Genomic DNA, 7,430 nt, shown 5'->3' on the forward strand with positions numbered 1-7,430 from the left:
GGATGGGCATATAATGGAAATTATCTTTCAAAAACAGGTGGTTTTGAAAAGTGAAAAAGATCACTTGTTCATCAAGACATTATCCGATGAGAATAGGAAGTAATTGATATGGGTAGATATTTCTTTTTATCTTTCTAAAATGAAATAGAGATGAGCGACATTTTATTTATGGGATATTCTTTCCAATATGATCATTATCCTATTGGTCCATATAAAAAAGAGAAACGTGAGAGAGAGTTGGTAGACTCTTTTTGGTATATTGAAAAAAATATATATATGAAGCCTTCTTTTCTTGAGAAGAAAAAGAGACAGAGTTTTTATTTTTTTGGGAGAGAGAGAAAATTTCTATAAAAGAAAAAAACCTTTGAGAGAGAGAAGAATATCAGAGGAGAACTTAGAGAGAGAAAATATAGAAGGAGAAAACCCTCTAGAAGAAACCAGAGAGCCCAAGAAAGTTTGTTTTTTAGAAAACTATTGTAGCCTGTAAAGGTGAATCATGTAAATTTCGATGCCAGTAAGTTTTATTTGTATGTTCTCTTACTCATAGACACACATAACGACATTGCCATATTTTTGTGTCCCATATATCTGCCTACCCCTACATGCATCCGTATTCGTAGGAGAGAGCTCTAATTGGGTGAGCCCAACAAGTGGTATTAGAGCCAGGTAATGGCTGTAACTTCACTCCTGAGCATATGCGCGCGATAGAGACAAGGTTCGGTGGTTTTCTGTTAGTCCCGCTTTTTTTTTATCACAGTCACTGCTGCTAGGCTCTGCCCTCACTTTGAATTTTTGATTAATTGGGATTTGTGGTGGCTTAACCGATGGTGGATAGCTTAATCGATGGTGGATAGCTTAACCGAAGGTGAATAAATTAACCAACAGGTGATAGCTTAACCGACGGGGGATAGCTTAACCAATGGGGGATAACTTCACCGATGGGGAATATGGCTTAACTGACGGGGATGGCTTAACCGACAATAGATAGCTTAACCAACGGGGGACATCTTAACCGACGGAAGATATCTTAGCCGATGGGGATACCTTAACCGATAAGGGATACCTTAACAGACGAGGGACACCTAAATTGAAATGGGATACCTTAACCGACGAGGGACACCTAAATTGAAATGGGATACCTTAACCTACGACGACACCTAAGCTGACATGGGATACCCTGACAGCTAGGAGATACCTTAACTGACGAGGGATACCCTGACAGACAGGGGATACCTTAACCGATGGGGGATACCTTAACCAATGTTGTCCGTCTCAGGGTCATAGAAATTTAGCACTAACCCTCGATATGTACCCCAGGCTCAAGTTACCTGTTTTTGGTCTCTGGAGTCCAGAGATAAATAAATAAATAAACAAACTTGTGAAGAAAATGTATATGCAATATAATATCTCTTATAATGGTGATTTTAGACAAAAATATATATATATTACAAGTAGCGTAAAATGCGGATGCCCAAGAGCCAAGAATTGGGGTTAATTTGTTTGGAACAATTAGTTTGTGATGATGTTAAGAAGGGAAACACGGCTTCTAATCATGCGATTGCTGATGCCACCCAACCGATCATCAATGTTCCTCATGAATTCGTCCAATGAGGCCAATTTTCTTTGGGCATCCTTGGCACACTTCTCATCAACTTTGCCGGAGTTTCTATAGATGGAACACACGGAAGCATTTGCACATTCCCAATCACTGGTTCCCTCATTTTGCTGCGGGGTCTTGTGTCTGAAGATGGTGGATATGATCGATTGGCTTTTCTTTGGCATTTTGAATTTCAGAAGCTGAGATTCACACACAAAGAGAGAGGCAGATTCCACTTGGCTCAAGGCAACCACCACATCCTCATTTTGTAGGGAACGATTTTGTGGGAGCCGAGAAGAGATCGATCTTCGAGTTCTTCTCAAGGTGCTTAGACATTTTTCCAACTCCTTGTTCATCTTCCTTCGGACTGAGATGTAAGCTCCAACTTCGCCTTCCAACCGTGCGCAGTCTCTCCTACACAGAGAAGATAGAACAATTCAATGTTGCTGTCTCAAACGGGATATGACATCTCTCATTGCGCTGCAAACATCTGCCAATTTAAGAGAGTCCTCAAGCATCTCATTGACTGATTTATCTTCCGAACGGAGGACATCAAGGGTGTGTGGCAACTGAAGAAGACAATTGAAGTTGTCGTACAATTCTACAAGAGAATCGGCGAGGCACTCCACCTTTTGTTGAACAGAGCCACTAATCCGGTGTAACTTCTCATTCAATTGGCACAAGACCGGGTGAGAGCCAATGGGCAAGCTATTGGAACAAACATGGTATGGCATCGGGGCATCTATTGCACAACTCTTAAGGTTCAGACTTCAGTTCCAACCTTTGGGGCTTGGAGACTTAGCTTGTGACTTTGCCTCATATAACCAAAGAGAGTTGTTTGTGGGCAGGAGACCAAAGGAATGTTAGTTAATACTTGCGTCCTGGTGAGAGATCCAACTTGTTTCAATGCCTTCACAACCTCATTGGCAGGCGCAGCTTCATGTCCTTCAAAATGAAACGATCTGCTAATTCCTTTCAAAGCTCTCAGACATTTTGCTAGCTCCTTGATCATCTTCCTTTGGGCCGAAAAGTAGGCTTGAACTTGGCCCTCTAACCCATTATAGTCTCCGCTACGAAGAGCAGACAGTACACATTGTTGTTGCTCTGTCATCCAGCACAGTGTCTCTTACTGTGCTGCACACATCTAGCAACTTAAGGGAGTCATCCAGCATCCTCTCAATCAACTGATCTTCTTTGTGAAGGTCTGTTGAAATTTTATGTATGAGGCTATGATATAAACACAAACACTTTCTTTCTTGGAGTGATAAACACAAAATTGAAGTTTACTCAACTTTTTCCATACGTACACACTATATTTTTCCACACACACTATATTTTTCTACATACACTACATTTTTCCACACACAACCACAAAAACATTTCAATTCAAGGAGCCCAAATATATAGGCGAATACAACACAACTGCCCACTACCTAAATAACTACCCATTGCCTAGATAACTACCTATTAAATCCACTTTGTTCATCATCTTTAACAAACTGCCCATACACCACTATCCATGTATTTATCTACGTGGAGAAAGATATAACTACCCATATACGTAGAGATAACTACCCATATATTTCTATTATTTTACATCATCTTCAATAAGGGCTATATGGGTTAGCGGCAATCGGAGATCATCCAATTCATTGTACAGATCCACAATGTAATTCGACAGGTATTCACTTGTTTGTTTGGTTACCAATTCACAAGCACTAGAGCTCAACAATTGCTCATTCAATTGGCACAAAATAGGGTGAGATCTAGAGGTAAGGCTGCTAGAACGAACGTGGAATGATATTTTCGCCTCCATTTTCCCAATGGAAGTCTGGTAATCAAATTCATGTAGCAAAAGTTTCGAGACAGCGCCTTATAAACAAGCTTGAGAGGGAGACCAAAGGAAACCATGTATAGAATTCGAGTATGGTGTTGTTATCATGTGCGAACTGCTCTTTTAGGTATTCCTTTTCTGCAGGCCGAATGGGAGAGGAATCGCCATGTCTGCTTAGAATCAGGACGAGATCCACAATGTTGAGTCTCTGAGCTATCATGGATGCATTGTTAATGTTGAATGCACGTGTGGCACCATGTCTTGGAGTCACATATCTCTCTCTCCCAAGTTAGGCCAGTTAGCTCCCTTGTTTGAGACCGCTTTTGCAGGTCTCAGTTTTCATTAATTGGGGAAACAAATTGCGAGATTCTTGTGTCCTATCCTGAAAATGGTGTATCAAATGAATTTTAATTTACAAGATAAAGTACACAAGGGTTCGCATGAGAACACTAATATATTGGCACTTGTGTCTTTTACCAACAATGGATTCACATCGATAGAGGAATGGTAATGTCAACAACCACACCAGTTAAATCTAGTGGTTAGGGGTGCCAATGGGTCGAGTCGGGTTTGGGTTGAGTTGGATGTGGACCCAACCCGGCCCCAACTTGGGTCCAGGGTTCTAGACTTGGGTCTCAATTGGTTTGGGTCTAGATCTAGAACCTAATAAAAAATGTTTAAACAAATATTTAAAAATTACGTATAAAATGTTGGTATGTGTGGGTGGCCATGAGGGCCTCCCATGTGCTATATTTTTCTCTAATTAATATTTATCTGAGGTTTTTTTCAGTATTTATCACTAAAAAGCTTTTTGAAAGATAAGATGGTATTTCCAACAGGTAGAAGATAATTACCCAGCTCTCAGTTAAAGAGGTCCACCTACTCAGAGATTAAGGAAAACTTAACGTTCGTGAACTGCCTCCTCCCATCTCTCTATAAATTTGGGTTTCATGGCTATGGAAAGACACACATCCCTCTATAATTAATTGTTTCATGACTATGAACAAGCACACAGAGAAAAATACATATTTAATTGTTTTGAAAATCCTTGCACTCTACGATTTACAATGGGTTCATCTCTTCCCTTCAAAAGTTCAACATTGGTATCAGAGTAAGGTTCCTACTCTTCAATCATCGGAAAAACCTATCATCGAGTTTTCTCTTGCATTATCTGCTCATCGATTATTTGGTTCCTTTGAGTTTGTATTTTATGTTTTATTGTCATGCTCCGTCTTATTTGACACGGAAACAAAAATGAACAATTTCTTAAAACTCTTTTTCTTCGATATCACTTCTCTATTTGCTCTGTTGAATTTTCTTATAAATATGAAATGCTTTTCTCCTATGAGATTTCTTATTTAATCCTCTAATCCGACTCCACTGATTTCTCTCTCTATAAAGAGAATCTAATTAAATACAGTTATGTCAGGTGTAATGCCATGAGGTTTCCACCTAATAGTAAGACAAAGTATTCTTGATTATATACCAAGTATGATAAAGTTTCAAATATTTTCAATTTGAATAAAGCAAACCCACCAAAGAAATATTTGTCCCTTTTTTTAATTCGACATCAAAACCCTTTTTTTTCTAACCCTTTAGATCTTAGGGTTCCACACGTTGCAGTCTTGAGAGGATATTTATACGCCACGGCGTGTACACCAAAATTTCGCTAACCTGTTTGATCCCTTCCGCTCTCTCTCTACCGTAATTGGATTTGGGGTGCGTGGTTTTCTTATTAGCGAAGAGATCCTACGTCTTTTACGTTTTGCATCCTGTATTCTGTTAATTGTCCACCTCTCTCATTTTTTAAAGGGAATTTCCTAGTCGAAAAGTAGGTCAGGGATCTCCTGAATTTTTTATACTCCTGTAATTTTAGAGAGAAGAGAAGAACAATGGCTGAGAGAAAGATAGAGCTGCTGCTCTAATTTTAAAAAGAGAGATAGAGCTATTGCTGAAATTATAGAGAGAGACAAAGAGACACAAGTACAGCTGAAAATCAGTAACTAAAATAAAAAAAGCTCGTGTTTTTTATACACATTATTCTGATTTATATATTTATTTTGTATGTTTGGTTTATAATTAGGGATAAACCTACATATTCTATTTGCATCATAATTGTCATTGCCTTGTATAATTATCATATGCTTTGGTCTCTTTAAGTGAAAAAATTTTATGATCTTGATTTTGTGAATTCATTTTTTGAGATTATGTTATACTATAATTTTATTGAAAATATCAAATATCGTTGTAGACTGTCACTCTAGATCTAAAACATATTAGCCTTGTGCAAGAATTGACATAAAGTAGTTTGTTGCTAGAGCTAAAACATATTAGTCTTGTGCAAGAATTGACATAAAGTAGTCTATTGCTTTACGTTTTTTCTAAGTTGTTGCGTCACTGTAATGCGAACATAAACTGTTCGAGAGAATTCTTCATTGAAGTTACTGCCTATATAGAGTCGGCAACGTATTGCTTTGACTAGCAGACGACCTTTTTCTTAAACACAATTAAATTTTTGAGCTTTTAGGAAATTGTCTAAAATTTAAATTGCCATCTAGGTTAGTCATGTAAGAATTATCAAAACTTGAAAAACTCAATAGAACTATTTTTTCTATGTGAAAAAGAAAAATTATATATGTTCTCTTCCAAGATTGGGTTGATGATGTTCTAGATACAGATTCACCAATTTTATAGCCTAATGCTAATGGTCAAGTCAGAAGGCAAGTTGACAAATGGTTAGAAGATAATAACATAGTTGGGACTACAATGTTGAGTTTTATGGAAGGTGATTTAATTAGAGTCTTTGAGGACTACGCCACAACTCAAAGTATGATTGGTGCCCTATCTGAAAATATGAGATATGAGACACATTTACAATTTTTTTTTGAAAAATATAATTCTTGCATAATGAAGGAATCAGACTCAGTGACCGCGCGTGTCAACAAAATGTCAGTGCTTGCAAATGACCTTACAACGACCGAGAATCCAGTTCATGATCGCATGTAAGTGTCTATTGTCTTTAACAGTCTCCTACAATCTTGGAAGCATGTTGTAATTGCATTGAACTATTTTCTACAAGAGATAACTATGTTAAATCTTTTCATGCACCTCAGTATTGAATCTGACAGAAAATGAGGAATAATTCAAATAAGTTCAACTTTTCTCAAAGTTCATATTCTCATATTCCCAAGAAACCTTACAATAATCAAAACAATAACAACAATAAGTATAAGAAAAAGGGAAGAAATTTTAAAAATAAAAAAAAGAATGTTGAGAAGACCTATTTTTATTGTAAGAAATTGAGCGCATAAAATTTAATTGTCCTAAGCTGAAAAATAATAACAACAATACGTAAAATAATAATAATAATTAAAATAAAAGAAAGAACTTGATCTGGTAGTCCTAGAATCTTTAGTTGCTGACCATGACCTGAGGAATTGGTGGGTCGACACAGCCTCCACTCGACATGTCTCGAGGATCAAGGATAGATTTAAGGTGTTGAAAGAGATAGGAACCGGTAACCAACATATTTATATGGGGGAATGACAGCTACTGCGATGTACTTGGTGTTGATACTTTTAAGTTGTGTTTACCAAGAGGAATGAATCTCCTATTGACTGATACTTTGTATGCGTCTAATATAAGGCGTAATTTGCTTTTTGTACTTAGGCTAGACGACATGGGTTACGAAATAAGGTTCAGGTCTGGTTGGGTTACCATTGGTAAACATTCTCAAGCATTGATGTATGGTACTGCAATTTGTACTGATTGAACATTAATGAAAGTTCATCCTATTCTGGTTATATTGATGCCTCTTTTGATGTTTGTGTCTGTGTAATTATATTTATGGCACTTAAGATTATGACATATAAATAAATATAAAATGAATCAAATAGTTAAAAGAGGCATGCTCCCCAATTTAAGAGAAATTATGTTCAAAACATGTGAGTCATGTATTTCTAGTAAATTAACTAAGAAGCATTTTCCTAAAGAACAATG

The 7,430-nt window shown here is 37.2% G+C and overlaps 1 non-coding gene across 1 annotated transcript; it reads right to left on the reverse strand.

Annotated features, from left to right (window-relative positions):
• Positions 1 to 1,379: 1,379 nt before the first annotated feature.
• On the reverse strand, positions 1,380 to 6,812 carry LOC18436426 (uncharacterized). Its single transcript, XR_016041380.1, has 3 exons — positions 3,195 to 6,812; positions 3,062 to 3,126; positions 1,380 to 2,365 (listed from the first exon to the last, which is right to left on the reverse strand). It is a non-coding gene; the product is annotated as an uncharacterized LOC18436426 (transcript).
• Positions 6,813 to 7,430: the final 618 nt, after the last annotated feature.

Source organism: Amborella trichopoda, chromosome 9 (assembly GCF_054954075.1).
Source record: "Amborella trichopoda isolate Santa Cruz 75 chromosome 9, AtrichopodaSantaCruz75HAP2 v2.0, whole genome shotgun sequence".
NCBI lineage: Eukaryota > Viridiplantae > Streptophyta > Magnoliopsida > Amborellales > Amborellaceae > Amborella > Amborella trichopoda.